Source organism: Tursiops truncatus, chromosome 19 (genome assembly GCF_011762595.2).
Source record: "Tursiops truncatus isolate mTurTru1 chromosome 19, mTurTru1.mat.Y, whole genome shotgun sequence".
Taxonomy (NCBI): Eukaryota; Metazoa; Chordata; class Mammalia; order Artiodactyla; family Delphinidae; genus Tursiops; species Tursiops truncatus.
In genome coordinates, this window is record NC_047052.1 from 12,400,859 (window position 1) to 12,425,818 (window position 24,960).

A 24,960-nucleotide genomic window follows, 5' to 3' on the forward strand; every position below is an offset into this window, starting at 1 on the left:
TGGTTGTCTATTTGAGATGTTTCTTGTTCCTTAAGGTAGAACTGTATTGCTATAAACTTCCCTCTTAGAACTGCTTTTGCTGCATCCGATAGGTTTTGGGTCATCATGTTTTCCTTGTCATTTGTTTTTAGATAGTTTTTGATTTCCTCTTTGATTTGTTCAGTGTCTCTTGGTTATTAAGTAGTGTATTGTTTAGCCTCCATGTGTTTGTATTTTTTTACAGATTTTTTCCTGTAATTGATATCTAGTCTCATAGCGTTGTGGTCAGAAAAGATAATTTATATGATTTTAATTTTCTTAAGTTTATCAAGGCTTGATTTGTGATCCAAGATATGATCTATCCTGGAGAATGTTCCATGAGCACTTGAGAAGAAAGTGTATTCTGTTGTTTTCAGATGGAATGTTCTATAAATATCAATTAAGTCCATCTTGTTTAATGTATCATTTAAAGCTTGTGTTTCCTTATTTATTTTCATTTTGGATGATCTGTCCATTCATGTAAGTGGGGTGTTAAAGTCCCCAACTATGATTGTGTTACTGTCAATTTCCCCTTTTATGGCTGTTAGCATTTGCCTTATGTATTGAGGTGCTCCAATGTTGAGTGCATAAATATTTACAATTGTTATATCTTCTTCTTGGATTGATCTCTTGATCATTATGTAGTGTCCTTTCTTTTTTTTTTTTCAGTACGCGGGCCTCTTACTGTTGTGGCCTCTCCTGTTGCGGGGCACAGGCTCTGGACTTGCAGGCTCAGTGGCCATGGCTCACGGGCTTAGCCTCTCCACAGCATGTGGGAATTTCCCAGACCGGGGCACAAACCCGTGTCTACTGCATTGGCAGGCAGACTCTCAACCACTGTGCCACCAGGGAAGCCCTGTAGTGTCCTTCTTTATCTCTTGTAATAGTCTTTATTTTAAAGTCTATTTGTCTGATATGAGAATTGCTACTCCAGCTTTCTTTTGATTTCCATTTGCATGGAACATCTTTTTCCATCCCCTCACTTTCAGTCTGTATGTGTCCCTAGGTCTGAAGTGGGTCTCTTGTAGACATATATATGGGTCTTGTTTTTGTATCCATTCAGCCAGTCTATGTCTTTTGGTTGGAGCATTTAATTCATTTACATTTAAGGTAATTATCGATATGTATGTTCCTATGACCATTTTCTTAATTGTTTTCTGTTTGTTATTGTAGGTCTTTTCCTTCTCTTGTGTTTCCTGCCTAGAGAAGTTCCTTTAGCATTTGTTGTAAAGCTGGTTTGGTGGTGCTGAATTCTCTTAGCTTTTGCTTGTCTGTACAGGTTTTAATTTCCCTGTCGAATCTGAATGAGATCCTTGCTGGGTAGAGTAATCTTGGTTGTAGGTTTTTCCCTTTCATCACTTTAAATATGTCCTGCCACTCCCTTCTGGCTTGCAGAGTTTCTCCTGAAAGATCAGCTGTTAACCTTATGGGGATTCCCTTATATATTATTTGTTGTTTTTCGCGTGCTGCTTTTAATATTTTTTCTTTATATTTAATTTTTGATATTTTGATTAATATGTGTCTTGGCGTGTTTCTCTTTGGATTTATCCTGTATGGGACTCTCTGTGATTCCGGCTTGATTAACTATTTCCTTTCCCATATTAAGGAAGTTTTCAACTATAATCTCTTCAAATATTTTCTCAGTCCCTTTCTTTTTCTCTTCTACTTCTGGAACCCCTGTCATTCGAATGTTGGTGCATTTAATGTTGTTCCAGAGGTCTCTGAGTCTGTCCTCAATTCTTTTCATTCTTTTTTCTTTATTCTGATCTGCAGTAGTTATTTCCACTATTTTATCTTCCAGGTCACTTATCCGTTCTTCTGGCTGTTATTCTGCTATTGATTCCTTCTAGAGAATTTTTAATTTCATTTATTGTGTTGTTCATCATTGTTTGTTTGGTGTTTAGTTCTTCTAGGTACTTGTTAAATGTTTCTTGTGTTTTTTCCATTCTATTTCCAAGATCTTGGATCATCTTTACTATTATTACTCTGAATTCTTTTTCAGGTAGACTGCCTATTTCCTCTTCATTTGTTTGGTCTGGTGGGTTTTTACCTTGCTCCTTCATCTGCCATGTGTTTCTCTGTCTTCTCATTTTGCTTAACTTACTGTGTTTGGGGTCTCCTTTTCACAAGCTGCAAGTTCATAGTTGTTGTTGTTTTTGATGTCTGCCCCAGTGGCTAAGGTTGGTTCAGTGGGTTGTGTAGGCTTCCTGGTGGAGGGGACTAGTGCCTGTGTTCTGGTGGATGAGGTTGGATCTTGTCTTTCTGCTGGGCAGGTCCACGTCCGGTGGTGTGTTTTGGGGTGTCTGAGACCTTAGTGTGATTTTAGGCAGCTGTCTGCTAATCAGTGGGGTTGTGTTCCTGTCTTGCTAGTTTTCTGGCATAGGGTGTCCAACACGGTAGCTTGCTGGGCTTTGAGTGGAGCTGGGTTTAGCATTGAGATGGAGATCTCTGGGAGAGCTTTTTCTGTTCGATATTATGTGGAGCTGGGAGGTCTCTGGTGGACCACTGTCCTGAATTCGGCTCTCCCACCTCAGAGGCACAGGCCTGACATCCAGGCAGAGCACTTAGAGCCTGTCAGCCACACAGCTCAGAAGAAAAGGGAGAAAAGAAAGAGGGAAAGGGAGAAAGGGAGAAAGAGAGAAAGAAAGAATTAAGTAATGTTATTAAAGTAAAACATAAAAAATAATTATTAAAAATTAAAATTAAAAGGTAATAAAAAAATTTAAAAATAAAAAGAAAGAAGAGGGGCTTCCCTGGTGGCACGGTGGTTGAGAGTCCGCCTGCCAATTCAGGGGACACGGGTTCGTGCCCCGGTCTGGGAAGATCCCACATGCATGGAGCGGCTGGGCCCGTGAGCCATGGCCGCTGAGCCTGCGTGTCCGGAGCCTGTGCTCCGCAACGGGAGGGGCCACAACAGTGAGAGGCCTGCGTACCACAAAAAAAAAGAAGGAAAGAAGAGAGCAACCAAACCAGGAAACAAATCCACTAATGATAACAAGCGTTTAAAAATATACTAAAAAAAAGAACGGACAGACAGAACCCTAGGACAGTTGGTAAAAGTGAAGCTATACAGACAAAATCACACAAAGAAGCATACACATACACATTCACAAAAAGAGAAAAATAAAAAAAAAATATATATATATCATTGCTCCCAAAGTCCATCATATCAATTTTGGGATGATTCGTTGTCTATTCAGGTATTCCACAGATGCAGGGTACGTCAGGTTGATTGTGGCGGTTTAATCCGCTGCTCCTGAGGCTGCCTGGAGAGACTTCCCTTTCTCTTCTTTGTTTGCACAGCTCCTGGGGTTCAGCTTTGGATTCGGCCCCGCCTCTGCGTGTAGGTCTCCTGAGGGCATCTGTTCTTCGCTCAGACAAGACGGGGTTAAAGTAGCAGCTGATTAGGGGGCTCTGGCTGACTCAGGCCGGGGGGAGGGAGGGGTGCGGATGCGGGGCGAGCCTGCGGCGGCAGAGGCCGGCGTGACGTTGCACCAGCCTGAGGTGCGCCGTGTGTTCTCCTGGGGAAGTTGTCCCTGAATCACGGGACCCTGGCAGTGGTGGGCTGCACAGGCTCCCGGGAGGGTATGTGTGTATAGTGACCTGTGCTGGCACACAGGCTTCTTGGTGGCGGCAGCAGCAGCCTTAGCATCTCATGCCGGTCTCTGGGGTCCGCGCTGATAGCCACAGCTCTCGCCCGTCTCTGGAGCCCATTTAGGCAGTGCTCTGAATCCCTTCTCCTCGAGTACCCCAAGACAATGGTCTCTTGCCTCTTAGGCAGGTCCAGACCTTTTCCCGGACTCCCTCCTGGCTAGCTGTGGCACACTAGCCCCCTTTAGGCTGTGTTCACGCCGCCAGTCCTCTCCCTGGGATCTGACCTCCGAAGCCCGAGCCTCAGCTCCCAGCCCCGCCCGCCCCGGCGGGTGAGCAGACAAGCCTCTCGGGCTGGTGAGTGCTGGTCGGCACCGATCCTCTGTGTGGGCATCTCTCTGCTTTGCCCTCCGCACCCCTGTTGCTGTGCTCTCCTCCGTGGCTCTGAAGCTTCCCCCCTCCGCCACCTGCAGTCTCCGCCCGTGAATGGGCTTCCTAGGGTGTGGAAACCTTTCCTCCTTCACAGCTCCCTCCCACTGGTGCAGGTCCCGTCCCTATTCTTTTGTCTCTGTTTTTTCTTTTTTCTTTTGCCCTACCCAGGTACGTGGGGGAGTTTCTTGCCTTTTGGGAGGTCTGAGGTCTTCTGCCAGCATTCAGTAGGTATTCTGTGGAGTTGTTCCACATGTAGATGTATTTCTGATGTATTTGTACGGAGGAAGGTGATCTCCACAACTTACTCTTCCGCCATCTTGAAGGTCTCTCATATGATATTTATCTTTCATTATTTGGGTTACTTAGTATGATAATTTAAAAAAATTTATTTATGTACGTATATATGTATGCATTTATTTTGGCTGCACTGGGTCTTAGTTGTGGCACACAGGATGTTTATTGTGGCATGTGGTCTTCTTAGTTGTGGCATGCAGACTTCTAAGTTGCAGCATGCATGTGGAACCTAGTTCCTTGACCAGGGATCGAACCTGGGCCTCCTGCATTGAGAGCACAGAGTCTTACCACTGGACCACCAGGGAAGTCCCTGTATGATAATTTCTAGGTCCATCCATGTTGACGCAAATGGCATTACTTCATTCTTTTTAATGGCTGGGTAATGTTCCGTTGTATATATGTATACCACATCTTCTTTATCCATTCATCTGTCAATGCCCAGGAGTGGGATTGCTGGATCACATTTAGTTTTTTAAGGAACCTCCATACTGTTATCCATATGGTTGTACCAATTTACATTCTCACCAACAGTGTAGGATGGTTCCCTATTTCCACACCCTCTCTAGCATTTATTGTTTGTAGATTTTTTAATGATGGCCATCCTGACTGGTGTGAGGTGATATATCATTGTAGTTTTGATTTGCATTTCTCTGATAATTAGCGATGTTGAGCATCTTTTCATCTGCTTTTTGACCATCTGTATGTCTTCTTTGGAGAAATATCTATTTAGATCTTTCATCCATTTTTTGATTGGGTTGTTTGTTTTGTTGATGTTGAGCTGCATGAGCTGTTGATGTATTTTGGAGATTAATCCCTTGTTGGTTGCTTCATTTGCAAATATTTTCTCCCATTCTGTAGGTTCTTTTTTCGTTTTGTTTATGGTTTCCTTTGCTGTACAAAAGTTGTTGTTTTTTAAAAATAAATAATAATTTTAAAAAATTAATTTGGCTGCTCTGGGTCTTAGTTGCAGCACACAGGAGGATCTTTGTTGCTGCATGTGGGATCTTTTAGTTGCGGCATGCAGGATCTTGTTAGTTGCGGCACGCAGGATCTTTTTAGTTGCAGCACGCGGGATCTTTTTAGTTGTGGCATGCGGAACCTTTAGTTGAGGCATGCAGGATCTTTAGTTGCAGCATGCAAACTCTTAGTTGGGGTATGTAGAATCTAGTTCCCTGACCAGGGATTGAACCTGGGCCCCCTGCATTGGGAGTGCAAAGTCTTAGCCACTGGACCACCAGGGAAATCCCTGTGCAAAAGTTTTAAGTTTAATTAGGTCCCATTTGTTTATTGTTGTTTTTATTTTCATTCCTCTAGGAGGTGGATCTAAAAAAGTATTGCTGTGATTTATGTCAGAGAGTGTTCTGCCTATGTTTTCCTATAAGAGTTTCATAGTATCTGGCCTTACATTTAGGTCTTTAATCAACTTTGAGTTTGTTTTTGTGTATGGTGTTAGGGAGTGTTCTAATTTCATTCTTTTACATGTAGCTGCCCAGCTTTCCCAGCGCCACTTATTGAAGAGCCTGTATTTTGTCCATTGTATATTCTTGCCTCCTTTATCATAGATTAGTTGACCATAGGTGCATGGGTTCATCTCTGGAGTTCCTATCATGTTCCATTGATTTATATTTCTGTTTTTGTGCCAGTACCATACTGGTTTGATTACTATAGCTTTGTAGTAATGTCTCAAGTCAGGCAGCCTGATTCCTTCAGCTCTGTTTTTCTTTCTCAAGATTGCTTTGGCTATTCAGGGTCTTTTGCTTCCATACAAATTGTAAAGTTTTCTGTTCTAATTCTGTAAAAAGTGCCATTGGTAATTTGATAGGGATTGCATTGAATCTGTAGATTGCTTTGTGTAATATAGTCAATTTGACAATATTGATTCTTCTAATCCAAGAACAAGTTCTATGTCTCCATCTGTTTCTGTCATCTTTGATTTCTTTCATTAGCATCTTATAGTTTTCAGAGTACAGGTCTTTTCCCTCCTTAGATAGTTTATTTCTAGATATGTTATTCTTTTTGATGAGATGGTAAATGGAATCGTTTCCTTAACTTTTCTGATCTTTTGTTGGTGGTCTATTGGAATGCAACAAACTTCTGTGTATTCATTTTGTATCCTGCAACTTTATCAGATTCATTGATGAACTCTAGTCATTTTCTGGTAGCATCTTTAGGATTTTCTATGTATAGTATCATGTCATTGGCAAACAGTGACAGTTTTACGTCTTCTTTTCCAATTTGTGTTCCTTTTATTTCTTTTCCTTCTCTGATTGCCGTGGCTAGGACTTCCAAAAGTTGAATAATAGTGGTGAGAGTGGACATCCTTGTCTTGTCCCTGATCTTAGAGGAAATACTTTCAGTTTTTCACCATTGAGAATGATGTTTGATGTGGGTTTGTCATATATGGCCTTTATTATGTTGAGGTAGGTTCCCTCTATGCCCACTTTCTGGAGAGTTTTTATCATAAATGGGTGTTGAATTTTGTCAAAAGCTTTTTATGCATCTATTGAGATGATCACATGGTTTTATTATTCAATTTGTTAATATGGTTTATCCCATTGATTGATTTGTGTATATTGAAGAATCCTTGCATCCTTGGGATAAATCCCACTTGATCATGGTGTATGATCCTTTTAAAGTGTTGTTGGATTCTGTTTGCTAGTATTCTGTTAAGGATTTTTGTATCTATATTCATCAGTGATATTGGTCTGTAATTTTCTTTTTTTGTCGTATCTTTGTCTTGTTTTGGTATCAGGATGATTGTGGCCTTGTAGAATGAGTTTGGAAATGTTCCTTCCTCTGCAATTTTTTGGAAGAGTTTGAGAAGGATAGGTGTTAGCTCGCCTCTAAATGTTTGATAGAATTCACCTGTGAAGCCATCTGGTCCTGGACTTTTGTTTGTTGGAAGATTTTTAATCACAGTTTCAATTTCATTACTTGTGATTGGTCTGTTCATATTTTCTATTTCTTCCTGGTTCGGTCTTGGAAGGTTATACCTTTCTAAGAGTTTGCCCATTTCTTCCAGGTTGTCCATTTTATTGGCATAGAGTTGCTTGTAGTAGTCTTTTAGGATGCTTTGTATTTCTGCGGGGTCTGTTGTAACTTCTCCTTTTTCATTTCTAATTTTATTGATTTGAGTCCTCTCCCTCTTTTTCTTGATGAGTCTGGCTAATGGTTTATCAATTTTGTTTATCTTCTCAAAGAACCAGCTTTTAGTTTTATTGACCCTTGCTATTGTTTTCTTTGTTTCTATTTCATTTATTTCTGCTCTGATTTTTATGATTTCTTTCCTTCTGCTAACTTTGGTTTTGTTTGTTCTTCTTTCTGTAGTTCTTTTAGGTGTAAGGTTAGATTGTTTATTTGAGATTTTTCTTGTTTCTTGAGGTAGGCTTGTATAGCTATAAACATCCCTCTTAGAACTGCTTTTGCTGCATCCCATAAGTTTGGGATCGTTGTGTTTTCATTGTCATTTGTCTCTAGGTATTTTTTTATTTCCTCTTTGATTTCTTCAGTGATCTCTTGGTTATTTAGTAACGTTTAGCCTCCACGTGTTTGTGTTTTTTTACGTTTTTTTCCCTGTAATTCATTTGTAATCTCATAGCGTTTTGGTCAGAAAAGATACTTGATATGGTTTCAGTTTTCCTAAATTTACTGTGGCTTGATTTGTGACCCAAGATGTAATCTATCCTGGAGAATGTTCCATGCGCACTTGAGAAGAATGTGTAATCTGCTGGTTCTGGATGGAATGTCCTATAAATATCAACTAAATATATCTGGTGTATTGTGTCATTTAAAGCTTCTGTTTCCTTATTTATTTTCAATTTGGATGATCTGTCCATTGGTGTAAGTGAGGTGTTAAAGTCCCCCACTATTATTGTGTTACTGTCGATTTCCTCTTTCATAGCTGTTAGCAGTTGCCTTATGTATTGAGGTGCTCCTATGTTGGGTGCATATATATTTATAATTGTTATATCTTTTTCTTGGATTGATCTCTTGATCATTGTGTAGTGTCCTTCTGTGTCTCTTGTAACAGTCTTTATTTTAAAGTCTATTTTATCTGATATGAATATTGCTACTCCAGCTTTGTTTTGATTTCCATTTGCATGGAACATCTTTTTCCATCCCCTCACTTTCAGTCTGTATGTGTCCCTAGGTCTGAAGTGGGTCTCTTGTAGACAGCATATGGATAGGTCTTGTTTTTGTATCCATTCAGCAAGCCTGTGTCTTCTGGTTGGAGCATTTAATTCATTCACGTTGAAGGTAATTATCGATATGTATATTCCTATGACTATTTTCTTAATTGTTTTGGGTTTGTTTTTGTAGGTCCTTTTCTTCTCTTGTGTTTCCCACTTAGAGAAGTTCCTTTAGCATGTGTTGTAAAGCTGGTTTGGTGGTGCTGAATTCTCTTAGCTTTTGCTTGTCTGTAAAGCTTTTGATTTCTCAATCTAATCTGAATGAAATCCTTGCTGGGTAGAGTAATCTTGGTTGTAGGTTCTTCCCTTTCATCACTTTACGTATATCATGCCACTCCCTTTTGGCTTGTAGCGTTTCTGCTGAGAAATCAGCTGTTAACCTTATGGGAGTTCCCTTGTATGTTATTTGTCATTTTTCCCTTGTTGCTTTCAATAATTTTTCTTTGTCTTTAATTTTTGCCAGTTTGATTACTATGTGTCTCGGCTTGTTTCTCCTTGGGTTTATCCTGTATGGGCCTCTCTGTGTTTCCTGTACTTGGGTGGCTATTTCCTTTCCCATGTTAGGGAAGTTTTCGACTATAATCTCTTCAAATATTTTCTCTCGTCGTTTCTCTCTCTCTTCTCCTTCTGGGACCCCTATAATGTGAATGCTGTTACGTTTAATGTTGTCCCAGAGGTCTCTTAGGCTGTCTTCATTTCATTCTTTTTTCTTTATTCTGTTTCGCAGCAGTGAATTCCACCATTCTGTCTTCCAACTCACTTATTAATTCTTCTGCCTCAGTTATTCTGCTATTGATTCCTTCTAGTGTAGTTTTCATTTCAGTTATTGTATTCATCTCTGTTTGTTTGTTGTTTAATTCTTCTAGGTCTTTGTTAAACATTTCTTGCATCTTCTCGATCTTTGCCTCCATTCTTTTTCTGAGGTCCTGGATCATCTTCACTATCATTATTCTGAATTCTTTTTCTGGGAGGTTGCCTATCTTCACTTCATTTAATTGTTTCTCTGGGGTTTTATCTTCTTCCTTCATCTGGTACATAGCCCTCTGCCTTTTCATCTTGTCTATCTTTCTGTGAATGTGGTTTTTGTTCCACAGGCTGCAGGATTGTAGTTCTGCTTGCTTCTGCTGTCTGCCCTCTGGTGGATGAGGCTATCTAAGAGGCTTGTGCAAGTTCCTTGATGGAAGGGACTGGTGGTGGGTAGAGCTGGCTGTTGCTCTGGTGGGCAGAGCTCAGTAAAACTTTAATCTGCTTGACTACTGACGGGTGGGGCTAATGGCGGACTCTGGGAGGGCTCACACCAAGGAGTACTTGGCGTTTCATTTGAGGCTTTGTTTCTTGCCCTGTAAGCCGCTGCCATCTCACTGTGGGCCCACATAAACCTCTTTGTAAGTCTGCAGAAAAACAGACCTGGATTGCTTTTATTTCTTTTTCTTCTCCTATTGCCATGGCTAGGGCTTCCAAAATGATGTTGAATAAAAGTGTGATAGTGGACATCTTGTCTTGTTCTTGATCTTAGAGGAAATGCTTTCAGTTTTTCACCATTGAGAATGATGTTAGCTGTGTGTTTGTCATATGGCCTTTATTATGTTGAGGTATATTCCCTCTATGCCCACTTTCTGGAAAGTTTTTATCATAAATGGGTGTTGAATTCTGTCAAAAGCTTTTTCTGCACCTTGAGATCATCATATAGTTTTTATTCTTCAATTTTTTAATTTAGTGTATCACACTGATTGATTTGTGGATATGGAAGAATTCTTGCATCTTTGGGATAAATCCCACTTGATCATGGTGTATTATCCTTTTAGTGTATTGTTGGATTTGGTTTGCTACTATTTTGTTGATTTTTGTGTATATGTTCATCATTGATATTGACCTGTAATTTTCTTTTTATGTTGTGTCTTTGTCTGGTTTTAGTATCAGGGTGATGGTGGTCTCATAGAATGAGTTTGGGAGTGTACTTTCACTGCAGTTTTTTGGAAGAGTTTCAGAAGGATAGATGTTAACTTTTCTCTAAATGTTTGATAGAATTCACCTGTGAAGCCATCTGGTCCTGGACTTTTGTTTATTGGGTGTTTTAAAATCACTATTTCAATTTCAGTACTTGTGATTGGTCAGTTCATATTTTCTATTTCTTCCTGGTTCAGTGTTGGAAGGTTGTACCTTTCTAAGAATTTGTCCATTTCTTCTAGGTTGTCCACTTTATTGGCATATAGTTATCTGTAGTAGTCTGTTATGACCCTTTGTGTTTCTGTAGTGTCCGTTGTAAGTTTTCCTTTTTCATTTCTAATTTTATTGATTTGAGCCCTCTCCCTTTTTATCTTGATGAGTCTGGCTACAGATTTATCAATTTTGTTTATCTTTTCAAAGAACCAGCTTTTAGTTTCATTGATCTTTTCTGTCGTTTTCTTTGTCTCTATTTCATTTGTTTCTGCTCTGACATTTTTGATTTCTTTTCTTCTAGTAACTATGGGTTTTGTTTGTTCTTCTTTCTCTAGTTGATTTAGGTGTAAGTTTAGGTTGTTTTTGTGAGATTTTTCTTGTTTCCTGAGGTAAGATTGTATTGCTATAATCTTCCCTCTTAGAACTGCTTTTGCTCCATCCTATAGGTTTTGGATCATTGTGTTTTTATGTTCATTTGTCTCTAGATATTTTCTGATTTCCTCTTTGATTTCTTCAGTGATCCATTGGTTGTTTACTAACACATTGTTTTGCCTCCACGTCTTTGTGTTTTTTACTGTTTTTTTTCCTGTAATTGATTTCTAATCTCATAGCATTGTGGTTGGAAATGGTGCTCACTATTATTTCAATTTTCTTAAATTTACGAATGCTTGATTTGTGTCCCAAAATGTGATCTATCTTGGAGAACGTTCCATTTGCCCTTGAGAAGAAAGTGTATTCTGCTGCTTTCGGATGGAATGTTCTGTAAATATCAATTAAGTCCATATGGTCTAATGTGTTATTTAAGGCCTATGTTTCCTTGTTGATTTTCTGTCTGGATGATCTGTCCATTGATGTAAGTGGGGTGTTAAAGTCCCCCACTATTATTGTGTTACTGTTGATTTCTCCTTTTATGGTTGTTAGTATTTGCCTTATACATTGAGGAGCTCCTATGTTGGGTGCATACATGTTTACAATTGTTATATCTTCTTCTTGGATTGATTCCTTGATCATTATGTAGTGTCCTTCTGTGTCTCTTGTGACAGTCGTTATTTTAAAGTGTATTTTTTCTGATATGAGTATTGCTACTCCAGCTTTCTTTTGATTTCCATTTGCCTGGAATACTTTTTTCCATCCCCTCACTTTCAGTCTTTATGTGTCCCTAGATCTGAAGTGGGTCTCTTGTAGACAGCATATATACAGGTCTTGTTTTGGTATCTATTCAGCCAGTCTATGTCTTTTGGTTGGAGCATTTAATCCATTTACATTTAAGGTAATTATCAATATGTATCTTCTTATTGGCATTTTGTTAATTGTTTTGAATTTGTTTTTGAAGGTCTTTTTGCTTCCATTCCTCTTTTGCTCTCTTCTCTTGTGATTTGATATCTATCTTTAGTATTGTGTTTGGATTCCTTTTTCTTTTTTGTAGAAATCTATTGTAGATTTTTGATTTGTGGTTCCTGTGCAGTTTTTATATAGCAGTTTATATATGCACAAGATTATTTTAAGTTGCTGGTCTCTTAATCTCCAGTATCCTGCATTTGTACTCTCCTCTTTTCATGATTGCTTGTTTTAATATCATATTTGAGTGTGGATGATTTACTACCTTTACTTTATATTTGCCTCTGCCAGTGAGCTTTCCCATGCATAATTTTCTGGTTTCTAGGTGTGGGCTTTTCTTTTCCAGCTAGAGAAGTTCCTTTAGGATTTGTTGTAAAGCTGGGTTGGTGGTGCTGAATTCTCTTAGCTTTTTCCTGTCTGTAAAGCTTTTGATTTCTCTGTCGAATCTGAACAAGAGCCTTGCTGGGTAGAGTATTCTTGGTTGTAGGTTTTTCCCTTTCATCACTTTCCCTTTCCCTTTCATGATTTCATATATCATGCCACTCCCTTCTGGCCTGCAGAGTTTCTGCTGAAAAATCAGCTGATAACCTTATGGGGATTCCCTTGTGTGTTATTTGTTGCTTCTCCTTGTTGCTTTTAATATTTTCTCTCTGTCTTTAATTTTTGTCAGTTTGATTAATATGTGTCTTGATGTGTTCCTCCTTGGGTTTATCCTGCCTGGGACTCTCTGCACTTCCTGGACTTGAGTGAATGTTTCGTTTCTCATGTTAGGGAAGTTTTCAGCTATAATCTCTTCAAATATTTTCTTAGGCCCTCTGTCTCTCTCTCCTTCTGGGACCCCTATAATGCCAATATTGGTGCATTTAATATTGTCCCAGAGGTCTCTGAGACTGTCCTCATTTCTTTTCATTCTTTTTTCTTTATTCTGTTTCGCAGCAGTGAATTCCACCATTCTGTCTTCCAGGTCACTTATCTGTTCTTCTGCCTCAGTTATTCTGCTATTGATTCCTTCTAGTGTGTTTTTCATTCCAGTTATTGTACTGTTAATTTCTGTTTGTGTGTTCCTTAAATCTTCTAGCTCTTTGTTAAACATTTCTTGTGTCTCCATTCTTTTTCTGAGATCTTGGATCGTCTTTACTATCATTACTCTAAATTCTTTTTCAGGTAAGTTGCCTATGTCCACTTCATTTAGTTGTTCTTGTGGGTTTTTATCTTGTTCCTTTGTCTGGAATATATTTGTCTGCAGTCTCATTTTGTCTAACTTTCTGTGTTTGTGGTCTCCTTTCCTCTGACTGCAGGATTGTAGCTCCTCTTGTTTCTTGAGTCCGCCCCCTGGTGGGTGAGGTTGGTCCTGAGGCTTGTGCAGGCTTCCTGGTGGGAGGTACTGGTGCCTGCTCACTGGTGGGTAGACTGGGTCTTGTCCATCTCATGTGCAGGGTCATGTCAAGAGGTGTGTTTAGAGGTGGCTGTGAGCTCAGAACAGCTTTAGGCAGCCTGTCTGCTGATGGGTGGGGCTGTGTTCCTATCCTGCTGGTTGTTTGGGCAGAGGTGTTCCAGCACTGGAGCCTGTAGGCTGTCGGGTAGGGCCAAGTCTTGATGCCAAAATGGTGACCTCTGGAAGAGCTCATGCCAAATCAGTTTTCTCTGGGGCCTCTCTGCCACCAGTGTCCTTGCCCCCACTGTGAGCCACAGCCAACCTCCCCTTCCCCAGGAGACCCTCCAAGACTCTTAGGTAGGTCCAGCCCAGCCTTCTGTGGAGTTACCGATTTGTGCTGGATCCCATTGTATGTGTAAGCTTGTGTGCTCCCTCCAAGAGTGGAGTCTCTGTTTCCCCTAGTCCTGTGGAGCTCCTACACTCAAGCCCTGCTGGCCTTCAAAGCCAAATGCTCTGGGGGTTACTCCTCCTGATGCCAGACCTTAGGCTGGGGAGCCTGCTGTGGGGCTCAGAACTCTCACTCTTGTGGGAGAACCTCTGCGATATAAATATTTTCCAGTTTGTGGGTCACCCTTCCTGCGGGTGTGGGACTTGAATATGTTGCTAAAGTGCCCCTCCTACTGTCTCCTTGTGGCTTCCTCTTTGTCTTTGAAAGTAAAATATCTTTTTTGGTAGGTTCCAGTCTTTTTTGTAGATGGTTGTTCAGCAGTTACTTGTGATTTGAGTGTTTTCGCGAGGGGAGGTGAGCTCAAGTCCTTCTACTCTGCCATCTTTTCTGAAATCGAGGGGCTGCTTTTAGTTCGGATGCTTGCTGTCTCTCTCCTCAGTGTGTGCTGGCTGTTATCTTCTTGATATGGGGTGTGCAGGTGCAGTGGCCCTTGCGCACTCCCAGGATGGTGGGGGCAGGCCCTGCTGCCTGCTCACGGGTCTTGTATGTGCAGCTGCTGTCTGCACACTCCGGGGACAGCAGGGGCAGTGCTTGGTACCTGATCAGGGGTCTTGTAGCAGTGCCCTGTGCCCACCTCTGCAGCCCACGATGGTGGCATCAACTTGCACTCTCCCCCGAAGCTCCTGTAGGCAGTGTCCTGTTGTGTGGGAGGGCTCACAGGAAAGAAGCTCTTATGGTGGTCCTGCCCCTCTCCTCATGTGCCGCCCAGTAATAGTACCTTACCTCTCTGGTGGGCCCAGGCTTCTTCTGAGTACACCCTCAGTTGCCACAGCAGCCTCTTCAGGCTGTCCCTGGGCAGCCAGCCCCAGTCCTCTCCCTGGGTTTGACCTCTGAAGCCTAAACGTCAGCCCCCAGCCCTCACCTGCACCAACAGACGGGGGTCTCAGGGTAGGGAGCGCAGGGCAGTGGTGCTGAGCTTCTGTGCAGGTTATTCTCCATTTTGCCTTCTGCAAACCAGTTGCTGCACTCTCCTTCTAGGCTCCAAAGCTCCCCCTCCATCCAGGCTGATCTCCCTGCAGTGAGGAGGCTTCCCAGGAGGTGGGAACCTTTCCTCCTTCACAGCTCCCTCCCTTGGGCGCTGGCCCCATCCCAACTCCTTTTACTTTTTCCTTTTGTCTGGTTATGTCGAGGTTTTCTTGCCCTTTTGGAAGTCTGAGGTCTTCTGTTGGTGTTCAGTAGATGTTCTGTGTGAACTGTTCCACTTGTAGAGGTATTTTTAACGTCTCTGTGGGAGAAGGTGAGCTTCCTGTCCTACTCCTCTGTCATCCTGATCCTGTCTCCCAAAATCTTTCAGGAAGGTTTGAATTTCAGTTAAGGTATAGTTTCTGATCTCTTTCTACTTTGTGATTCTCTCCTGTTACCTTAATCTTACGCGTTGTTACTGGATGTTTGTGGATGACGTCCCTGTGAGCCCGCTTTGTAAGCGGCTGCTCTCCTCTCCAGGGTGCCCCAGCTGACCTCGCTGGGGTGGGGTCTGCTTCCACTAGCACCATACTCACAGGGTCTTTGGGAACAGCTGCTCAGCCTCTGGAGTGGAACATAAGGGCCTGGCATGCTGGTGTGCGGCAGCACAGGATGCTTGTTGGAGGTTCTGAGTTTATCAAGGAGCCGGTGCACCTCTGCAGGGTTCTTAGGAGAAGCTGGCACCAGATGTTTAGGATGTTCATATTGGTCTATTAATTTTTTAGCAACATTGCACCAGGGATTGGACCCATGATATATCCCATTGGGTCAGGGGAGGAAGAGCCATAGCAGTGAGTCAAGTGGTGACACAGAGACCCGACGCCTCCACTGTATCACCCCTTTCATGGTGCCGTTGGTGCTATTTCACTTGTCTGGGTCAGGACACATGGTCCAGGTATGACCCACTGACTCAGTGGTCACAGGTAGGGTCTCCTATTATTTGGGGTACCTGTCTTTCAGATGGATGCCTCAGTGGTCAAAAGCTTAAGCCAGGCACCTGCATTACAATTAAAAAAAATTCAGCAGTCGGGTGCTTAGACTACAGTTATCTTGTTACCGATTTCTAATTTGATTCTATTGTGGTCAGGCAACACTCTGTACGATTTCAATCCTTCTAAACAAGACTTGTAGGGCCCAGCATACATCTATTCTGTTGAATGTGCTATGTGCATTTGAAAAGAATGTATATTCCACAGCTATTAGTGAAAAAAAAATTTTTTTGTTTTTTTTGGCTGTGCTGTGTGGTGTGTGGGATCTTAGTTCCCTAACCAGGGATCAAACCCGTGTCCCATACACTGGGAGTGTGGAGTGTTAACCACTGGACTGCCAGGGAAGTCCTGGTGAAATGTTCTATCAATGTCAGATCAAGGTGGTTAATAGTGGTGTTCATATTTTATATATCTTGATTGAATTTTTGTCTAATTCTATCAATTGCTGAGAGAAGATGTTAAAGTCTTCAACTATGCTTGTGGGTTTGTCTTTTTTTTTTTTTTTTTTACATCTTTATTGTCTTTCTTTAAATGTGTCCTTTTTTTTTTTTAAAATGTGTCCATTTTTGCTTTGTCTATTTGGAAGCTCTGTTACTAGGCACATACATGTTTGTCTCCCCGAATTAACCCCATTATGATTACCCTTTAGTAATACTCTGTCCTGAAGTCTGTTTTATCTGATAGTAATAGTACCCTCCAAGCTTCTTGTGTTTACTAGTTGTGAAATATTTTTTCCATCCACTTACTTTTCCATCTGTCTTTACATTAAAAGCATGATTTTTATAGAACATATAGTTTGGCCTTGCTTTTTTTTTATCCATTAGACAATTTCTGCCTTTCATTAATATGATTGAACTTTAGGTCTACCATCATACTACTTGTTTTGTTTGTTCCTCCCCCCCTTTTTGTTCCTTTCTTCTTTCTTGCCTTCTTTTTGGGTTAAAAATGTTCTTAAGAGTTCCATTTTAATTTACCTGTTAGCTTTTTAGATATGCTTCTTTCCATAATTTTTTCAGTGGTTGCTCTAGATTACAATATACCTGAACTTTTCATAGTCTTAGTGTTGTATCACATCATGTAACTTGAGCAAATTCCTTAGCCTCTCTGAACCTCAGTTTCCTTTAAAAACAAGAATAAACAACTTGTGTCATGGGCTATTTGACTATTGAACGAGCTAACACATATGAAGCAGATAGTATGCTTTCAAGAGCAGAATAAGCAAGGAAATACCTTTGTACCGTCATCAATAACAACAGTGCTATTGTTATTATTGATACCAACCAGGGTTCTTAGCCTTCCCTAATCAATAGAAATTGACTAGAGGCCAGACAAGAAATTCAGGCAAGGCTTTATTGGGGCCCCTGCTGCAGCAGGGGGCAGCGAAAACTAGTAACAGGTTCCCTTGCTCACTCCCTGATTGGGGGCGAGCTGGTTCTATGTGGGGTGAGGGTGGGGTGTGTCCAGGGGTCAGGCCGGAGGGGTGGCTTAGGTGTTTTGCCCACCCGTTTGGTGGTGGTGAGTGCAGGGGGCATGTGCAGTACTCTGCTTTTGCTCCCAGCTCTTCAGAAGTGGCAGTTGGGTTGTTTTTTGTTTTCTTTTTTGTCTTTTTGTATCTTTTGTCTATAATTTGCCCCAGCTGCACATGCATGCAGTTATTATTATTTTTTTTTTTTCTTTCTTTTTGCGGTACGCGGGCCTCTCACTGTTGTGGCCTCTCCCGTTGCGGAGCACAGGCTCCGGATGCGCAGGCTCAGCGGCCATGGCTCACGGGCCCAGCCGCTCCGCGGCATGTGGGATCTTCCCAGACCAGGGCACGAACCCGTGTACCCTGCATCGGCAGGCGGACTCTCAACCACTGTGCCACCAGGGAAGGCCACATGCAGTTATTTTTAGTCCCTTATAGTTTCTTCGTATTTTGTTGCTCAAGGAGATATTTGTCCAGGTGTAAGCACTGCAGCAAAAAGTCCCAGGTCCCAGCCTGTCTCATTCCCCCCGAGAGACTCTACACCCTTACTCTTAAGGGGTAAGGAGCCAAAGATCTCTTCTTCTGAAACTCCTTCCTGCTGGACGGGGCCGCAGACCCTAGCTTACCCTAGAGGTGTAGAAGTCCCTCTCTGACTATTCCAAGGACCTGTAGGGGCCCGGGCCACTCTGCGCTGATATGGGTTGAATTTCTTGAACCATCACAAGCCTTACTTCAAATTGCTGGAGCCTAGAAGACACAAACTTAACCAAAAGGTTAAACAAGGGCTAAAAAGGAGAAGAACACCAGTAGCCATTAAAGGGCCTAGAAAGGGAAGGAACCAGGGTAACTTTGGGAGGGCTTCCTTAACTGTTGACCAGACAGGGGAGGTGATGTCACCCCTGCCAAGAAGCCATTCTGCTTGGGTGTATATTTTTGTTAATCTCAGGGTTAAAGTTTAACATGATTCTCTATTTTTAGAATGGAAGGTCTGGACCTAGTGGTCCCTGGTCTCCTTCTTGGACTGAAAAGTCTTAGTCACAGGTTTACAACAGTAGCGAAGACAATGGAGCGCTAGGTGAAATATAGCATAAATCAGCATGACTGAAAAGGATTATGAGAAAATGAAAACCTCCTGCCAGAAAGTTTTTAATACCCTGTGGGATCGAAGAGAACAAACTAGAGAACCAGTTTTCTATTTCCCCGCCCATGTTGAATAGCAAGGATTGGTGATTAATTGTCCACTGAAGCTAGGTGGCTTGTCGAATTTTCTCAATGTTGGTTTCTAACTGGGAAGAGGTGTTGATGTATGTGCAACAAGAAGTACTGGCAATTGCACATACCCCTCCTTGTTCTGCCAGTAGATAATCGAGCGTCAGTTGTTTGTCAAGTAACACCTTGGCCAGGGAATCTAGACGGGCCTCTCACTGTTGTGGCCTCTCCCGTTGCGGAGCACAGGCTCTGGACGCGCAGGCTCAGTGGCCATGGCTCACGGGCGCAGCCGCTCCGCGGCATGTGGGATCTTCCCAGACCGGGGCACGAACCTGTGGCCCCTGCATCGGCAGGCGGACTCTCAACCACTGCGCCACCAGGGAAGCCCTTGTTTTGGTTTTTGAACCGTTTCTGTGAGATGTAAAATCTCAGCCCCGTATTTTACAGGGGAATTTTTTGCATTTAAAAGTCCTCTTTCTTTCCAGATATCATGGGCGTGTAAAACAAGGCAGGCGTATTTTGAGCCTGTGTATCTATTTATACTTTTTCTTTCCCTAACGTTAAGGCTCAAGTTAGGGCTATTAGCTCAGCCCTCTGGGCTTGTTAGGGAGCAAAGGTTTTGCTTCTATAACACTATGAGCACTCACAATAGCATAATCTGCCCTCCTGACTCCGTCTTTAACAAAACTACTGCCATTAGTAAACCATTCTCCCTCAGGGTTTTCTACAGTCTGGTCTGTTAAATCGGGCCTACAGGCATAAACCTGGGCACAGTTTTCGAGGCAGGAATGTGTTAGCTTTGGGCTTTCAGTGGGCATCAGTGTAGCCGGGTTAAGGATGTGGCACGTTTTGAGGTTACCTCCGGGGAATCAAGGAGTAAAGCCCAGTACTTAGTAAGGCAACTTCCAGTTAACCAATGGTGGCCTTTAATCTCCAGAATCCCTTGTCCTTGATGAGGGGTCTGGACTTCCAGTGGCTGTCCCAAGGTAAGCTTGTCAGCTTCTTCCACTGATAAAGCAGTGGCAGTTACCACCCGGAGGCAGCCAGGCCAGCCTCGGGCCATGGAATCTAGGTGTTTGGAAAAATAGCCTAGGCTGAGGAACTTCTCCTAGCTTTTGTACAAGGACCCCCAGAGCTGTCCCCTGATTTTCAGCTGGGCCTGTTTGATATTATTAAAAGCCTTTTCTTGTTCCCCAAAGTAATGCTTCTGTTTCTGGGCCTTTCGTGGCTTCATACAGAGGCTTAGCCATTAGTCAGAATCCTGGAATTCAAATTCTGCAAAATCCTGCCATGCCTAAGAAAGTACGAAGTTTTTGTTCTTTTTTTCTTTGTCTTTGGGGCACTGAGGCCTAATATAGCTTGCTTTCTATCTGGAGACAACTGTCTACTTCCAGGGTTTATAATATATCCCAGATTTTTTTCTTTTTTTCTTTTGTGGTATGCGGGCCTCTCACTGTTGTGGCCTCTCCCGTTGCGGAGCACAGGCTTCAGACGCGCAGGCTCAGCGGCCATGGCTCATGGGCCCAGCCTCTCCGCGGCATGTGGGATCTTCCCGGACCGGGGCACGAACCCGTGTCCCCTGCATTGGCAGGCGGACTCTCAACCACTTGCACCACCAGGGAAGCCCAATATATCGCAGATATTTAACTTGTTGCTTTATTTTTTTAATTATAAATTTATTTATTTATTTTTGGCTGTGTTGGGTCTTCGTTTCTGTGCGAGGGCTTTCTCCAGTTGCGGCGAGTGGGGGCCACTCTTCATCGCGGTGCGCGGGCCTCTCACTGTCGCGGCCTGTCCCATTGCAGAGCACAGGCTCCAGACGTGCAGGCTCAGTAGTTGTGGCTCACGGGCTTAGTTGTTCCGCGGCATGTGGGATCTTCCTAGACCAGGGCTCGAACCCGTGTCCCCTGCGTTGGCAGGCAGATTCCCAACCACTGCGCCACCAGGGAAGCCCTAACTTGTTGCTTTGAGATTTGTGCTTTTTTCTGGGAGATCCTGCAGCCAGGCCCCAGGGAAATTAAGGACTTCAATGGTATTCTGATCTGAGGCCTCCACGGTGGAGCTGCGTATTAATATGTCATCTACATACTGTAGGACAGCCCCTTCTTTTAGGTGTATTTCCCTTAGTTCTTTCCCTAGGGCCTGGGCAAACAAGTGGGCTGTCCTGAAACCCCTGAGGCAATACTGTCCAGGTATATTGTTGCATTTGGCCTGAGTGGGGGTTAGTCCACTCAAAGGCACAGATACTGAGATGAGGGATGAGCTGTGATGCAAAAGAATCCATCCTTGAGGTCAAGGACAGTAAACCATTTGGCATCTCCAGGAATCTGGGCTGATATAAGGATTAGCCATAAGGGGATGTATAGGGATCCCTACATCATTTACTGCTCTAAGGTCTTGGACCATTTGATATTCCCCATTTGGCTTAACAACTGGCAAAAGAGGGGTAATGCACAGAGACCAGGGCACTCAGAGGCCATGCTTTAGGAATTTATCTCTGAGCGGTTGCAAACCCTTTCTTGCTTCAACTTTATGGGATACTGTCTCGTGAGGATAAGTGACTTCTGGCTTAAGGCTGATTTTTACAGGTTGGACGTTTATAGCCTTCTTAGGGATTCCTTTGTCCCAAACTGCAGGGTTTACTCTGTGTAGAATATGGCTGGGAATAGGGCTTTGTTCTTCCAGCTGGTTTGTCTTCGAGTCAAGAAAAGGGGCTGCTCAGTGCCTCCTAATCGTCATACGGCTCCAGGGGAGCCTAGAAAGTCTCTTTCCACTAGTGGGGTAGGACACTCAGGCACACCTTAAAAGACATGTGAAATTAAATGCTGTTCACATTGGCAAGTGAGAGGCCCAGAAAAATAACAGGTGTGAGGCTTTCCATAGACACCAGTCACTGTACAGCTTGTGGAGGAAAGAGGCCCAGCATGAGAGATCAAGACAGAGTAAGTGGCTCCTGTATCAATTATAAAACTGGTTTTCTTACCTGCCATGTCAAGGACCACCTGGGGCTACTCGATAGAGACAGACGTCTCATGAAAGGGAGCCGCCAGAGTCCCTGGGCCTCCTCAGTCGTCTAGCATGGCCATCTTGGGAGCGGGAACCTCCCTTCCCCTTCGGAACTGGGGACAGTCCCATTTCCAATGAGCTGTTCGTTTGCAGACTGGGCATGGACCAGGGGCTCTTTTTGGCAGTTTTGGGCCCAGTGGTCGGTAGACTTACATTTGAAGCATTTCCCCTTGCTGGTTTTGTCTCCAGGTGGATGGTTAAACTTCCTTGGCCCCCTTGGGTTGCCCTGAGGTCATAAGGCGTGGCTGACAGCTATGGCCTTTGGTTTAGCAGGAGCCCTGGTCTGCCTGTTTTCACACTAAGTTCTCTATTCCTCCTCAGCTTGGTCTCAATTATGAAATACCCCGAAGGCCACCTCTAGGAGTTGGGCTTCAGGGTTTGTGTGCCTAATTGTAACGTTTGGAGCTTTTGCCGGGGGCAGACTGGCTGATAAAAAGTTGTCCAAGTAGGGATTGGCCCTTGGGAGTAGATGGATCAGTAAGTGTTCTGAAAGCCTCCCCAAGCTGTCCCTGAAAGAGAGCTGGATTTTCTTGGCCTTCTTGGGTCACTCCTTTAACCTTTTCATAGTTAATTGGCTTTTTGATATACTTTCTCATCCCTTCTAATACACATTGGATCATTTGCTTCCTGGTTTCTGTTCCATCCTGGGAATTACAATTCCAGCAGGGCTCCTGATTTGGGACTGTCTCCCCACCCATACCAAAATGTTTGGGTTGGTCCCTGGCAAGCTGGATATGACTATCTGGACATCCTTCCAAGTTAAATCAAAGGTCAGAGTTAGGGCCTGAAACCCTCCAGCAAACTTACTAGGGTCTTCAGAAAATCGCCCTAGTCTCTGTTTGCAATGGGCTAAATTGGTTATAGAGAAGGGCACATGTACTCTGATTGTCGCTTCACCGTTTGCCGCTTCCCTAACAGGGCATATTTTCGTGATCCTGGGTGATAGGAAGTTCCACTAAAAGTTACCCCAGAGGGACTAGTCTCTTCTTTCTGGGGTAACGGAGGGTATAAAGGGACACAGGGAGGTGGAGTTTGGGACCGGTCAGAAGGATCTGGGGAAATAGGTGGCTCCGGAGAGGCAGGTGGTTCCGGAAAAGAAGGGGAGACTTGGTTCCCCCCTGAGAGCTGGGGAAGGTTAAAAGGGGATCGTCTGAAATGTCAGGAGTGCTTTCTGATTCCGCAGGCTTTTGATTATAGGAGCTGCACAGAGCAGGGTTTTGGTAAAGGATCATGAAGGCTTGATCATAGGGAACCTCAGTCCATTTTCCCATCTTGCGACAGTAAAAATCCAATTGCAAGATGGTATTATAATTTAGAGACCCATTTCAGACCATTTTCCTCCATCCCCCCAACTTATTTAAAGGCCAGGCAGTGTTATGGTAGAGGTTAAGTTTTTCCCTTTTCTTATTTGAAATGGCCTGGATATTCAATGCATTCCTATCATTTAGCTTAATTTAGTTTCAAGTTACCAAAATTTGGGGGGACTATTTTAGATGGACATTTCCAAAACATAATTATTCCTATAGAGTTTACCAAAAAGCTCTTACCTCAGTTACATTTACTTAAAAGTTTAATCATATCAGGTTACTTTCCCTGTTGACAAATTTCATAACAATGTGCACTTCCAGTAACCCTAGGACAATAGAAGTATTATATGTAATGTTGATGACTCTAAAGACAGGTCTGTATTAATTAAACCCACAAACTTAAGCTAGCTTTAATACCAGATATTAATTCAATATTGAATATTTCCCAGATCCCATGAACCTGAAAAGTATTCTGTTGAGTTTTTTAAAAATTATTTTTGAGAATGCATTTAAGTGCTTACTTTCTGTTAAGCCAATTAAATACAACTCATTTACAAGTTAGTTCTTACATAAAGACAGACAGAACCAGAGACCTCATGGTGTTCCCGCTTGAATTTAAAAAGGCCTCTCTTTTTTCCCTCAGTCTGGGGGACTACAGATGGATCAGGTAGTTCCTGAGAGCCCAGGCAGAATAGCTACATTGCAAAGGCAGAGGAGAGAAATGCAAGCGCCTCTCTTTTCTTTTTTGCTCTTTAAAATCCCACCAAGTAACCCAAGGCTGGAGTCTCAGGTAATGTGGGCTGTATTTGTATTTCAAGGCTTAAATGCTCCATCGTGCCCACAATTTCAGCAGAGACTTGCAGGAGCAGCTGGACAGACAAAACTACATGAAACAAAGACACCAATGACAAAAACTTAAAGACACAAACAAGAAGTTTTCAGGATAAAGGGGATGGGAGTGCGGGTATAAGGATCAATGGAGAAGTAAAGGGAGGAGGAACAGAAAAGACTGAAAAAGAGAGAGAGACAGTAGTAAAGGTGGGAATACTGGGACGATAGGACTTCCAGCCAGTACACAATATGAGGTATGAACCTCTATCGTTCATAAATCTCCCATCAAGCAGAGCCTGCTGGACCAGTGTCAGCATGGTGTGGGGCGAGCCTCTCCCACCTCTGCTTGTCACCCATGAAGGTGAGCCACTGTCGGCCAGAGGGAGCAGGTCTCAGAAGCTGGGAGGAGTGATGCTGTAGCTGCCCAACATCCACTCTCTCGGAACCACAGGTCAGAAGTAGGAGAGGACAGAGAAAGGAGAAGTAGAGAGATTTCAGGAGAGGGAAATGGACAAAGGGGAGGGGAAAGCGTTGCCTGAATGAGGGTACTGAGGCCCCCAGGGGCCAGGAAGGCAGACTTACCAAATGTGGTGATGCTGACACAAGACGTTCAGGTGGCCACTTGCCACTCACAGGGAAGCTGCATTCGGTGGTCCTGGAGGTGCCCAGATCCTCTCCCTGGAACAACGTGGGCCAAGTGCCCCACGATGGGTGCCACTAAGTCTGATACAGAACAGGGTTCTTGGCCTTCCCCAGTCAATAGGGGCCAGACAAGAAATTCAGGCAAGGCTTTACTGGGGCCCCTGCTGCAGCAGGAGGGAGCGAGAAAAAGTAACAGGTTCCCCTTCTCGCTCCATAAAGGTTCCCCTTCTCGCTCCATATAAGGCAAGCTGGTTCCTTATATGAGGTGAGGGTAGGGGTGTGTCCAGGGGTCACGCTGGAGGGGTGGCTTAGCTGGTCTGCCCCCTCTCTGGTGGTGGTGAGTGCAGGGGGCATGCGCAGAACCCTGCTTTTGCTCCCAACACCCTGTTTTTGCTCCCAGCTCTTCAGAAGTGGCAGTTGGGTTTGGTTTGGTTTTGTCTTTTTGTACCTTGTTGTCCATAATTTGCCCCAACTGTGCGAGCACAGGGTTTTTAGTCCCTTATAATTTCTTCGTATTTTGTTGCTCCAGGAGACGTTTGTCCAGGTGTAAGCACTGCAGCCCAGGGTCCCAGGTCCCAGCTT

The 24,960-nt window shown here is 43.3% G+C and overlaps 1 protein-coding gene and 1 non-coding gene across 2 annotated transcripts in view; one reads left to right on the forward strand and one right to left on the reverse strand.

Moving 5' to 3' along the window:
• LOC117308982 (chymotrypsinogen B) overlaps nt 1–24,960 on the forward strand; it is a 64,935-nt gene that overhangs the window by 35,706 nt on the left and 4,269 nt on the right. The gene's annotated exons all lie outside the window — the stretch shown is intronic.
• TRNAG-CCC (transfer RNA glycine (anticodon CCC)) lies at nt 5,504–5,576 on the reverse strand. The gene has a single exon. It is a non-coding gene; the product is annotated as a tRNA-Gly (tRNA).